Source organism: Pistacia vera, unplaced genomic scaffold (assembly GCF_008641045.1).
Source record: "Pistacia vera cultivar Batoury unplaced genomic scaffold, PisVer_v2 Contig567, whole genome shotgun sequence".
NCBI classification, from domain to species: domain Eukaryota; kingdom Viridiplantae; phylum Streptophyta; class Magnoliopsida; order Sapindales; family Anacardiaceae; genus Pistacia; species Pistacia vera.
This window is the reverse complement of record NW_022196409.1, coordinates 306,155-318,757: the sequence shown is the minus strand read 5'-3', so window position 1 is coordinate 318,757 and position 12,603 is coordinate 306,155. Positions and strand designations below refer to the sequence as shown.

The window sequence follows — 12,603 nt, the reverse complement described above, 5'->3', positions numbered from 1 at the left end:
GGGCCTCCTCACTCACAAAGGGGTTGTCCGCTTTCTTTCCTTTTCCCTTGCCCTTGTATGGATGCTTAACCTTGGCCGACATTTTTCAAAATTTATGGCTTACTCAAAAATTCACCCCCAACAATTCAAACCTAAGTGTTTTACACAACCAATTCAATCCTGCAAAAATAAACACACTTCCAAAAATTCACACTTCAACCCCCAAACTATAATTTTTCAAACTTCAACCAAACACTCCAAAAATTCAATACCCACACTCCTCCAAGTCACACAACACCCAAACACTCCTTCCTCTAACACAATCACCCAAATTCCATAACTCAACCACAACCAATTTTTTCAGATCTACAATTTAAAACTTGAAATTGTGCGATAAAAAGCTTAGGGAACTTGAGATCTTACCAATATGAAGGAGTATTCGCTACCAATTATGCCAGAAAAATCCCAGATTGAAAAACCCAAAATTCTTGATCAAAAAATTTTCGTGAAATTTTCGCGAAAATTGTTGTTGAAATGAGTTATTTTGGTGTTTTGGAGGGTTAAGGAGTAAGAAATTTGGTTGGAAAACACTTGGAAGGCAATGGATTGAAGTTTGAAATTTTTTCCCTCAAGTGGATATGAAGAGTCGCGTGAAGAATGAAGAAGAAAGTTGGGTATTTATAGAAAACCATTGTCGCCGCGGCGAAGTTCTTCGTTCAAGAACCCTAATAAAAACCCAGGTTTTGCCACGGCGAAGAAAAATTCTTCGCCGGGGCAAAAACATACAATGGCAACTCGCCTCGGCGAAGATGTCTTAGAAAAATTTCGTCCCACCTTTTTTGCTGGGGTGAAAACTTCCAGGAGCTGCACACATTTTTTTTTGGTTGCTTCGCCCCGGCGAAGTCTGGAGCATTTTGTGTCCTTTCCTTTGCTGAAAACTTCACCTAAAACACCCAAAAACACACCAATTAAAATTCAAACAAACTCTTCATGAATTCAAAAAAATTCAAACAACCAAAATGAAAAACAAATAATTAAAAACACTTGGGTTGCCTCCCAAGAAGCGCTTGTTTATAATCGATAGCTCGACTTTCTCAATCCTTCAAGTTGGGATGTCAAGCCGGATTGGAACGAATTTGCAACTCAGCATCCCATCTATGTAGGGCTTCAATCTCTGTCCATTGACCGTAAAGGTGTCCTTTTCTTCATGTGACACTTCCACCGCTCCATACAGGTGAATTCTTGTCACTGTGAATGGTCCGGACCATCTAGATTTAAGTTTTTCGGGAAAAAGCCTAAGTCTAGAATTGAACAACAACACCTTCTGTCCTACTTCAAAGTCCTTCTTCCGGATATGCTTGTTATGCCACCTTTTTGTTTTCTCCTTGTAAATCCGGGCATTCTCATATGCTTTGAGACGAAACTCATCGAGTTCGTTCAAAGTCAACATCCTTTTTTCTCCAGCAGCTTTCAAGTCCATGTTTAGCTGCTTGACTGCCCAGTACGCTTTATGCTCGAGTTCCACCGGCAAGTGGCACGCTTTCCCATAAACTATCCTAAATGGAGACATATCAATCGGAGTCTTAAAGGCATTTCGATAGGCCCATAATGCATCATCCAGCTTCCGTGACCAATCTTTCCTAGATGCATTAACTGTCTTTTCTAAAATTCCTTTAAGTTCTCTGTTAGACAGTTCTACTTGCCCGCTTGTTTGTAGATGGTAAGGTGTTGCAACCCTATGTGTCACTCTATACTTACTCAATAGCGCATCCATTTGCCTATTGCAAAAGTGGGATCCTCCATCACTAATGATTGCCCGTAGTACCCCAAACCTTGAGAAAATATTCTTTCTCACAAACCTAATCACTACCCTAGCATCATTAGTTGGCAATGCAGCTGCTTCAACCCACTTCGACACGTAATCTACCTCTACCGATATATATGTGTTCCCAAAAGAATTTGGGAACGGACCCATAAAATCATCCCCCACACATAAAAAAGCTCAACCACCAAGATGTTGTTTAACGACATATCATCTCTTTTTGAAATATTACCCATCCGTTGACATTGGTCACATCCCGAATCATCTGGAAAGAATCCTTAAAGAGGGTTAGCCAATAAAACCCCGATTGTAAAACCTTGGTTGCTGTCCTAGCTCCTCCAAAATGGCCACCTACTTCCCTTTGGTGACAATGCCGTAGACTGCTGTCCATCTCCTCCTCCGGGACACATCTCCGTATCATTTGATCAACACAGTGTCTGTATAGAAACGGCTCTTCCCAAAAGTAGTACTTCAAATTTGAGAAGAATTTTCTTTTTTGTTGATACGTCATACCACTTGGGAACACTCTTGATGACAAATAATTAGCAAAATCAGCATATAATGGTGCTTCATCCACTCTCATCAATTTCTCATCCGAAAATGTTTCTCTAATTGGGATTTCCTCCTCAGTTCCCTTGATTGATCTCTCAATTCTCGACAAGTGATCAGCCACCACATTTTCTGACCCTTTCTTGTCTCGTATCTCTAACTCAAACTCTTGCAGTAGTAAGATCCATCTAATCAGCCGAGGTTTCGCTTCTTGATTTGCCAATAGGTGCTTGAGTGCTGAATGGTCCGTGTAGACGATCACCTTTGCACCTAACAAATATGAACGAAACTTGTCAAAAGCAAAATCCACAGCTAACAATTCCTTTTCAGTGGTGGTGTAATTCAATTGTGCATCAATGAGTGTTTTGCTAGCATACTGAATTACATGCAACACTTTGTTTTTCCTCTGTCCTAAAACTACCCCTAAAGCAAAATCACTAGCATCACACATTAATTCGAATGGCAGTCCCCAATCGGGAACTGCAATAATAGGTGCAGTTACTAATAATTTTTTTAGAGTTAGAAAGGCATGCATGCATTCATCATTAAAGTTAAAAACAACATCTTTATTCAACAAATTGCAAAGGGGTTTAGAAATCTTAGAAAAATCCTTGATGAAGCGTCTGTAAAACCCTGCATGCCCCAAGAAACTTCGGACTGCTTTGAAATTTGATGGTGGTGGCAGTTTCTCGATCAGTTCTGTCTTTGCTCGATCAACTTCTATTCTGTCCTTGGAAATCCTATGCCCAAGCACTATTCCCTCCTTGACCATGAAATGACACTTCTCCCAATTCAGCACTAAGTTCGTCTCCTTACATCGCTGCAAAACAAGAGAAAGATTGGTTAAACAATTATCAAAATATGAACCAAAAACTGAGAAGTCATCCATGAAGACTTCTATAAACCGTTCCACCATCTCTCCAAAGATTGACATCATGCATCTCTGAAATGTTGCTGGTGCATTGCATAACCCAAAAGGCATCCTTCGATAACCAAAGGTGCCATAGGGGCAAGTGAAAGTCGTTTTCTCTTGATCCTCAACAGCAATGGCAATCTGGTTATATCCTAAACACCCATCCAGGAAACAGTAATAGGCATGTCCTGTCAACCTCTCCAACATCTGATCAATGAAAGGTAGTGGAAAATGATCCTTCCTTGTCGCCTCATTCAATTTTCGGTAATCAATGCATACTTTCCAGCCCGTCACTGTCCTCGTTGGTATCAATTCATTACTCTAATTCCTTACTACCGTGATACCTCCCTTCTTCGGAACCAGTTGTACCGGGCTCACCCATGGACTGTTGAAAATAAGATAAATAATCCCCGCATCTAGGAGTTTCACCACCTCCTTTCTCACCACTTCCTTCATCGAAGGATTCAATCTCTGTTGTGGTTGCACTCTAGGCTTAATATCATCCTCCATGAGTATCTTATGCATGAAAAATGATGGCGAGATACCTCTAATGTCCGAAATGGTTCATCCAATTGCTAGCCTATGTTCCCTCAACACCCTAATCAACCGCTCTTCCTCCAGTTTACTAAAACCTGAACTAATGATCACCGGAAAGGTTTCTGAGTCTCCAAGATATACATATTTGAGATGGGAAGGTAAAGGTTTCAACTCAAGCTTTGGAGGTTCTTCATTTTTTTCCTTCTCCTTTTCTTTTTCAAAATCAAACTCCTCAAATTCTAAATCTTGACTTTTATCAATCGGTTGAAGTGCTTCTAACATCCTAGCACATTCACTACTAGCTGACTCATCTCCCTCTACTGTTTTTGATTTGGCTATACACGTTTCTAGAGGTAAATGTGGGGTGTTTTCTTTGATAGATTCCACAACCAATTTGTCCACCACATTGACACTAAAACATGAGTCTGATTCAGATGGAAACTTCATCGCCTCAAAGACATTGAAAGTTACGGTTTCATCTTGCACTCTCAATAGTAACTTTCCTTCCTACACATCTATAAGTGCTCTCCCCGTGGCCAAGAATGGTCGGCCCAAAATCAGAGGAATTTCCTGATCCTCTTTCATGTCCAACACCACTAAATATGCTGGAAAAATTATCTTGTCTACCTTCACCAACACATCTTCTACTATTCCCCCCAGGTGTTTTATTGACCTATTCACTAGTTACAACGACATGGTCATTGGCTTCACTTCACCAATTCCCAATCTCCTGAAAACAGAAAAGGGCATCAAATTAATTCTAGCTCCTAAATCACACAAAACACGATCAAAAGTAATATCTTCTATAATGCAAGGAATAGTAAAACTCTCTGGATTTTTGAGCTTCGAGGGTAACTTTTTTTGGAGAATGGCACTGCACTCCTCTATGAGCATCACCGTTTCCTCATCTTCTAACTTCTTTTTTTTAGATAGGATTTCCTTCAAGAACTTCGCGTAGCTCGGCATCTGCTATAATGCATCTGCAAAAGGAATGTTAATATGCAATTTTTTAAAAATTTCAATAAACTTTGAAAATTGCTTATCCTAATTCTTTTTCTTCAGTCTCTGAGGAAAAGGCACAGGTGGGGTGTGATGTGCCAACTCTGGTGGTATCTCGGGGAATGGCAACTTCTCCTTCTTCTTTTGCCTTTCTTCCTTCTTCTTGTTCTCTTCCTCCAAACCGCTTGGTTTCTCTTCAACTACAATCTCTTCATCAACTTCCTCTTCAGATTCTTCCTTTCTAGTTTGCTCAACTTCTTCCAACACTGTCCCACTCCTCAAAATTATGACATTTGCTTGCTCACGTAGGTTAGTCATTGTGTTGCTTGGTAAAGAACCCTAAGGTCTTTCATTTAGCTTTTTGGCCAATTGGGCCATCTGTACCTCAAGATTCCGAATGGATGCCCCTTGATTTCTAAAATTCATCCTCATCTCATTCATGAAACCCGTGGTCTCCTGCATGAATTTTCCAAACATGTCCTCCAACTTTGTCACTCTTGGATCTCCCAGTTGATTATTCACCCCTGGTTGGTTGTTTGGAACTGTCCTCTGGTTCCATTGATTATTTTGTTGGTTCTGATTTCTCTAAGACAGGTTTGGATGATTTCTCCACCCTGGGTTGTATGTATTGGAGTACGGGTTGTTTGGTTGCCTCTGATTTCCTGCCAAGTAGTTCATTTGCTCCGATGATGAAGATGACGAAGCAAATGTGTTCCCCACTTGACACTCGTTGCTCACGTGGTTTCTTACACAAAAATCACACGTTAGTTGAGGTACTTGAAAAGAGTTTATCTGCATACTTCCCAACTGTTTTTGAAGTCTGTAAGTTGGGCTGAGATGGCTGTGAAGGCATCAACTTCATAAAGACCCGTAGATTTTCTTGGTATTGCTCTCTCATTTGGTCTTTGATAGTTGTTGCTTGCCAAAACCTCAAGCAACTCATAAGCCTCCTCTGGTGTCTTATTCTGCAAGGCTCCTCCTGAAGCTGCATCAACCATGGTTTGTACATTACCCATTAATCCATTGTAGAATGTTTGGACTTAGAGCCAAACTGGCAACCCATGGTGTGGACATTTCCTCATTAACTCCTTGTACCTCTCCCAAGCCTCATACAATGACTTGGACTCATCTTGTAGAAATGATGTGATATCATTTCTGAGTTTTGCTGATTTAGCTGGAGGGAAGAATTTGGTAAGGAACTTCTGTGCTAGATCATTCTAAGTTGTGATAGTTCCCGGTGGTAGTGCCATTAACCACCCCTTTGCTTTATCCCCCAATGAGAATGGGAATAACCTTAACCTGATGGCGTCATCTGACACTCCGTTCGACTTAAAGGTGTCACAAATTTCCAAGAAGTTTGCAATATGCTGATTCGGATCTTCCTTCAAATCACCATTAAACCTCACCGACTGCTGGATCATCTGGATGATTGCCGGCTTGATCTCAAAGTTGTTGGCTTGCACCGTAGGCCTAGTAATACTCGACCCACTGCCATTAACCGTGGGAACTGAAAATTCTCTCAGTGTCTTGTTTTCTGGTTCTGCCATTTCAACAACTATTTCTTCTGATTCAACCTCTATCTCCTCTCTTTCTCTTCTCTCTCTGTTAAGTCGTCTGACGGTTCTCTCAATCTCAAGATCAATAGGAACCACTAGTTGACGTCTCGCTCTTCACATAAACTGCATGAAACGAAATGAAGGAAAGTGAGATCACGAACCAACTGAAAATTAAAAACAAGAATAAAACAGATAATGATAAAAACAAAAATAAAAACTCCAATCTAGCTAACTGTAGAAAAACTCAATGTTAACTTAAAACTCAATCCTCGGCAACGGCGTCAAAAACTTGATGCGTGTTTCCTACAACATGCAATATGTAGCAAGTATACTAGTCGCTCAAATAATAGAGTGATGAGTGAGTATCGTTCCCACGAGGATTGTTAGCTAAGCACTAAGTTTCCTACTGTTCTCAAGTTGGAGTAATCGACTTCTTTTGGATTAATGAGAGCAAATTTCTAATTAAGACTACACAATAAATTTTAAACTAAAAATTACTAAGAATGCGAAATGAAAAACACGGATAACTATCAATTCAAACAAAAGGGTAGGGTTTTGACTTCATTCGGACTCTATGGGTTAAACCTAAAGAATTAAACTAACTTCATATTCACATGCATTGATTGTAAATCGAACTCTCTAACGTGTCAAACATACCTTCTCAAGCTATGTTTTCCTACTCTTCTCTATTAACCTTTCGCACCCAACAAATTGAAAGTTAATAAATCTAAGTTATTTAAGCACAAGAATCCTAGAATGATTTCACTGATTCTTGAATCTATCTCTAGCATCCAATACTACAATGGTGATTACCCAAGAAGCCTAACATGATTCATTTCTCAATCTCATCATGTTCATCACATATAAAAAGTAAACTCAGAGTAAACACACAATCAAAGCAAAATCATATGAAAAGAAAACAATCAATAACTTAACCCATAAAAATCCGAATTACAATCAAAACCCTAACCCAAAATAGGTTAGTTCATAGCTAAATCAATACTACTAACAAAAGAAATGAAAATATCGAAGCTCAACATAATGTAAACAAGAGAAAAGAAAAGAAAATCTCCCCAAATGACGAATCCACTGGTTTAATCTCCAATCTTTACCCTTTACAATCCAAATTCGCTCTAAAATCAATATAAGAAAAATGTTAAAAGCTCTCTCAACTGTTAGAAGACAACCCTCAACAAAAAGACTAAGTTTTTCTTTTATACCTTGCCCAAAATCTTTAGAAAAACCTAAAAAGTAAAATTGTGCGTTTTGCAAAAACTAGAAATTTCAGGCTTCGCTGCAGCGAAGAAGAAATCTCGCCGCGGCGAAGAAGGAAGCAGAAATTGGTGCGTGACTGGCTCATTTCGCCTTGGCGAAGCTTCCTGAAGAATTCTGAAATTACAAAATTGCCTCTTTGCTTGCTTCTTTGCTTGATTCTTTGATCTTCGATGCTCTCCCTTAGGAGCAAGCTTTATAGTGCTTTATTCTGCTTCAGAACTCTCCCAACTTTTGAGATCCGCTAACTTCTGAGTCCCGAATTTCCAATTCTGTCTTTATTTGCTCAAAATGTCTATTTTAACCTAAAACACGAAATGTAACGAATTAAGCAACAATTCAGGTCACAATGAACTAGAAAGTATCTAAAATCCGACTAAAAAGTCTAATAAAAACAGTATAATCCACGGATTATCATTGTTTAGTTAAATTAACAAATTTAGGGGAATTAAAGGGAATTGAATAATTTTGAAAACTATTTTGAAAATAGGCAAAATAAAGTTAACTTTTTTGGGAAAACTAGAAAAGTTTTCCTAATATGTGGCCCAAATTGAGCCCTAGGTATCCAATTTCACCATAACAATTTGATTCTCTGCTAATAACTAATTTATTGTCGTCTCAGTCCAATTCCTAAGGTTCAGTCTTCCATCATTATGATATTACCATTTGATGTTTGGGTTTAACCAAGTATTCTTAACCATTAAACTCACTAGGATGTTCAGTAAAGCCTAACAATCAAGAACCCATTAAGAACAAGAAGTATTCAAAATATGAACCAAATAGTATCTAGCCTGATGTTTGCCTCAACACAATCCAATCATTCAAAAGAGCTATTCAAGGTTTGCATATGATGTTCTCCTTACCTTGTCTCAAACAATCAATTGTTTTATATTTTAAAGTTAGCATATGATGTTTAATTACCATACTTATTTCATACAAAACATCAAGATCGAATTAAGTGCAATGAATGAAACTAGAAATATATTGAATCAATAGAACAATAAAATTAATCAAAGCATAAAACCTTCATGTTAGGTTACGTTGGATCCCTAGACAAGTATTTAGTTACACATGATCATAAGAAATCAAACTTCAAACCCTTCAAAAACATGAAGTACAAGAGAAAAGATGAAAACCTTAGGTAGATCTCTTCACCTTGCCTCCAATTCTTTTGTAAGTTGAAGTCTTTCAAAGAAATACCAAAAGACATCCTTTTATAGTTCTAGGGTTGTGGGAAGTAATGGGAAAAATCATATACAAAACAGGAGAATAAAATTCGGATTAATCTTAGCTTGAGTCCTCGTAGAATTAGGATTCCTTGCTGGTACTAAAACAAGAATATATTCCTTTAGAAATCTTGGAATAACAAACTGTAAAATTCTAGGTAAACTAGACTTCCAAAGCTTTACAACAATAAGTGGAACAGCTCCCAGTTCGTTCTGAGGAATTTATGGTAGCTTGGCAAAGTTTCCATTTTTTGTTCGTTTCTCCTAGACAGCCACTGTTGGAAAATTATGAGCCGAAAGACTTCCACTTTTTAGTATGAAAACTTCTGAATCTAATGAAGCCATAGCATATTAATTGTATCTATTTGAATCATATTTCGAATGGTCTAAGAATCATCCAAATCTGAGGTCTTTAGCTCAAGTTATTGTAGCAACACTGAGGCATGTTCCAGAACCCGCGTCTTCTTGTCTTCTATGCACTGATGTAACTTTCAGATCAATTTTTATCCATCTTCTAGATTGAACTGGATCACAACTGAAACATAAACATTATATATCTATCTTTTATCTTTGAAACGCTAGAATCAGGTCAATCGAAGTTTTGTAGCCAAAGTTACACCCATTTTAGTGAAGCATGTTCACTCATAGCATGACACAAAAATCAAGCATCGCAAACAATCTTCAAAAATTCATAACTTCTTCATTTAAGTTTCGATTCTCGAATTGTTTATTCTAACACGATTATGATTCTTTCCTCTTTAATGTCCATGCTTGAAATCCTCATTTTTTAGCACCTAAATACCTGAAAATTCACAAAACATACCGGTGATTCTAGAAAACAAAAGAGATACAGAAATTACGTAAAATTAACCAATTAAACCTAATTCCCTCACAAAATACCTTTAAAATCACTAAGTATGAGTGTGCTTCCAAGCATTCATCAGCTGGTACAATATACAAGTATGTTATGAAATCACAAACCAAGGGAAGCTAGCTATATATTTGTGATATTATCTTACGAATATATTGATTTATACATATGGTAACATGAATGAACAAAAGTAATTAAGTGACAGATAAAAATATGTGCTCTTGATGTTCATTTGTTCTTGATTCATTGATTCATTTGTTCTCGGCGTGTTCTAGATTTTGTCTTGAATACAAACTTTATTTCAATTTTAAAATTTAAAACTTTAATTTTGTATCAAGGGAAGTGATTTTTAGGTCCCATCTAATTCATCTTTACCCCCAATAGCTAAGTACGCCTCTTCTATAATTAAAAAAAAAAAAAAAAAAAATCTCTTCAAACCCCGTTTAATACTGAAAATAACCTACCTTCTAAACCTAATTAGGTTTATTTTTCCCAATTTCAAACTTATGTAGGTTTTTCCCTTACTCATTTTCCCCCCAATTTCCTAATTTCAACTTATTTTCTCTAATGCTTAAGTGTAGTCAATGATCCCCCTACAAAAATGAAATAATTTTTTTTTTATTATTATTAAAAGTGCTTATATTATATATGTTGTGATATTGTCACGGATAGAATGCTTCCATTTCTTGCCTTACAAATGAGCCTAATTAATTTAGTAGGTAAGCTTTTGAATGAGAAAAACTGAGTGACCTTTCAGTGAATATATAGCAATTATGGTCTGTTAGTGCTTATTTGTTCTTGCTCTGTTTGCAAATGAAGGAAAGAAGTCAACAAGAAGTGATCAAATTTTTATTATTTAATATAAAACTTGTTTTAAAATATAAGACTTCAATTGAACCATTTGAATCTGACACAGAAAATATCGATATTTAATATGGAATTTTCTTTTGACACGTATTTGACATTACCAGCCAAGAGAAATTGGACTTAAATTTTGATTAAACAATTGCTCAAACAATATTTGCACAATTAAGTCTCATTTGTATGAACATTGTTCTTATCAGAGTACAATATATACACCTTTGAATTGCGTACTTCCAAGGGTATTTTTACCTTTTAAAAAATGACTGAGGATTTTTACATTTTGGGCTAACGTCCCAACAAGGACCTACCCCCCAATCTAAAATAGTTAGGTAGGAAATAAAATTAATTCTTGTTCATACATGGGCTTTTCTACTGAAAAATGACCCACTTCAAATAGGTTTATTGTTTTTGCCCAGAATATGATTAATCCGGCATGGACTACGTCAGCCCCCAACAGTTTATCTAAACCTATTCAGATGAAAAGTTGGATCAACTGATTTGATTCGATTCCAGGTTGCTCTCATATATTAAAGTTCCAATATATATCATTATTAAAAAAATTTAAAGTATATTATTTTTTTAATTTGCCCCTTCCCCTGAATTCCTAACTCTTCACAAGGAAATTTTTTTTTTTTTTCACATATATTTTTCTATTTTTACTCCAAAATCAGGGGCAGATCCAGCATATTTAAAAAAAAATACTATTATATAGGCCCACAAATAAATACTATTAATATATATACTACAGCCTACCTTCAAATTTTTTGAAAAATAAAACTATTATACATATATTTAGGCTCACAAAAAACTTGCTATATATATATATATATATATTTCAAGCTCAAATCATATTAAAAGTTTAAAACTCTTTCAACTCTTCTTCTCCACAACTCCACATGTTTTTTTATAATTTTATCTCCAAAATTCTTTACTCTCTCATTCTTTTTCTCATGTTATTCGCTCTTAAAGCTTTTGAAAACTAAATTGTTGAAGTTTTCCCAATTTAAGGTACCACAATTAACTCCGTTTTCTGTTTTATCAGTTTTAAGTATGTATATTGCTCATTTCAATTTAATTTATTTTAGAGTTGAATCATACTTGTTTTTTGAAGATTTTTATTATAATTTGAGTGAAAAAGGCTTAGATCTTGTAAGTTTATTTTGTGTTTTGTGTCTAAGAATGTTCTTACTTTCCCAAATTAAACCTTAACTATATTTTAAAAAAAGTTATTCTTCACCCTTCACCCACAATTTTCCTACATTTCAAACGTCACTGTTTAGTTGCTCAAAATTATTAAAGAAATTTAAGTTACTATCTATGTTTATACCAAGAAAATTTCCTATTTTTTTATTAATTTATATTGAAAGTCAACGACTTGATTTAAGTTTTGGTTGACTTTAGCTTAAGCTTAAGTCTGATTAAAGTTATGAAAATTTATATTATAATCTTTCGAAGCCGCCGCCCCCCCCCCCCCCCCCCCCCAAAAAAAAAAAAAAAAAAGATGGATTTGCTTAAGGTTTACTCAACACATTTACTCAAAATTTTGCTTCTTATAGATTTATTCAAATAGAAAAGTATTATGTTATTGTATTATTTCTTTTCAGATTCTTGATATTGTATTATTTCATTTTCTTAAGGTTTGATATTTTTTAAAGTTTTTACTAGTTATTTGACAAATAATGGCGAAGCTGTCGAGGCCCCCCTCGACAAAATCCTGAATCCGTCACTGTCCAAAATAATGGATAAATTTCGTTATTATATAAAACCACCATTAATTTCCCTAACAATAACTCAAAAATACAGGTTTAAATTCATTTTTTTCAATATTCAAAAAGAATTTTAAAAAAGAAATATTTTTGAGATTTTGATGATATTTTGAAAAGGAATGTGTATTTTTTAGTTTAATCAAAAAAATTGAGAGAAAAATTTAATTATATAATCAACTAATTACAAAATGTAACACATATGCCATATATTTGATTACGTATACAATCAACGAATCATAAGATGTCGTA

The 12,603-nt window shown here is 35.8% G+C and overlaps 1 non-coding gene across 1 annotated transcript; it reads left to right on the top strand.

The window, feature by feature from the left end:
* Positions 1–5,855: 5,855 nt before the first annotated feature.
* Positions 5,856–5,962, top strand: LOC116108694. Its single transcript, XR_004124668.1, has one exon. It is a non-coding gene; the product is annotated as a small nucleolar RNA R71 (small nucleolar RNA).
* The last annotated feature ends 6,641 nt before the right edge of the window (positions 5,963–12,603 follow it).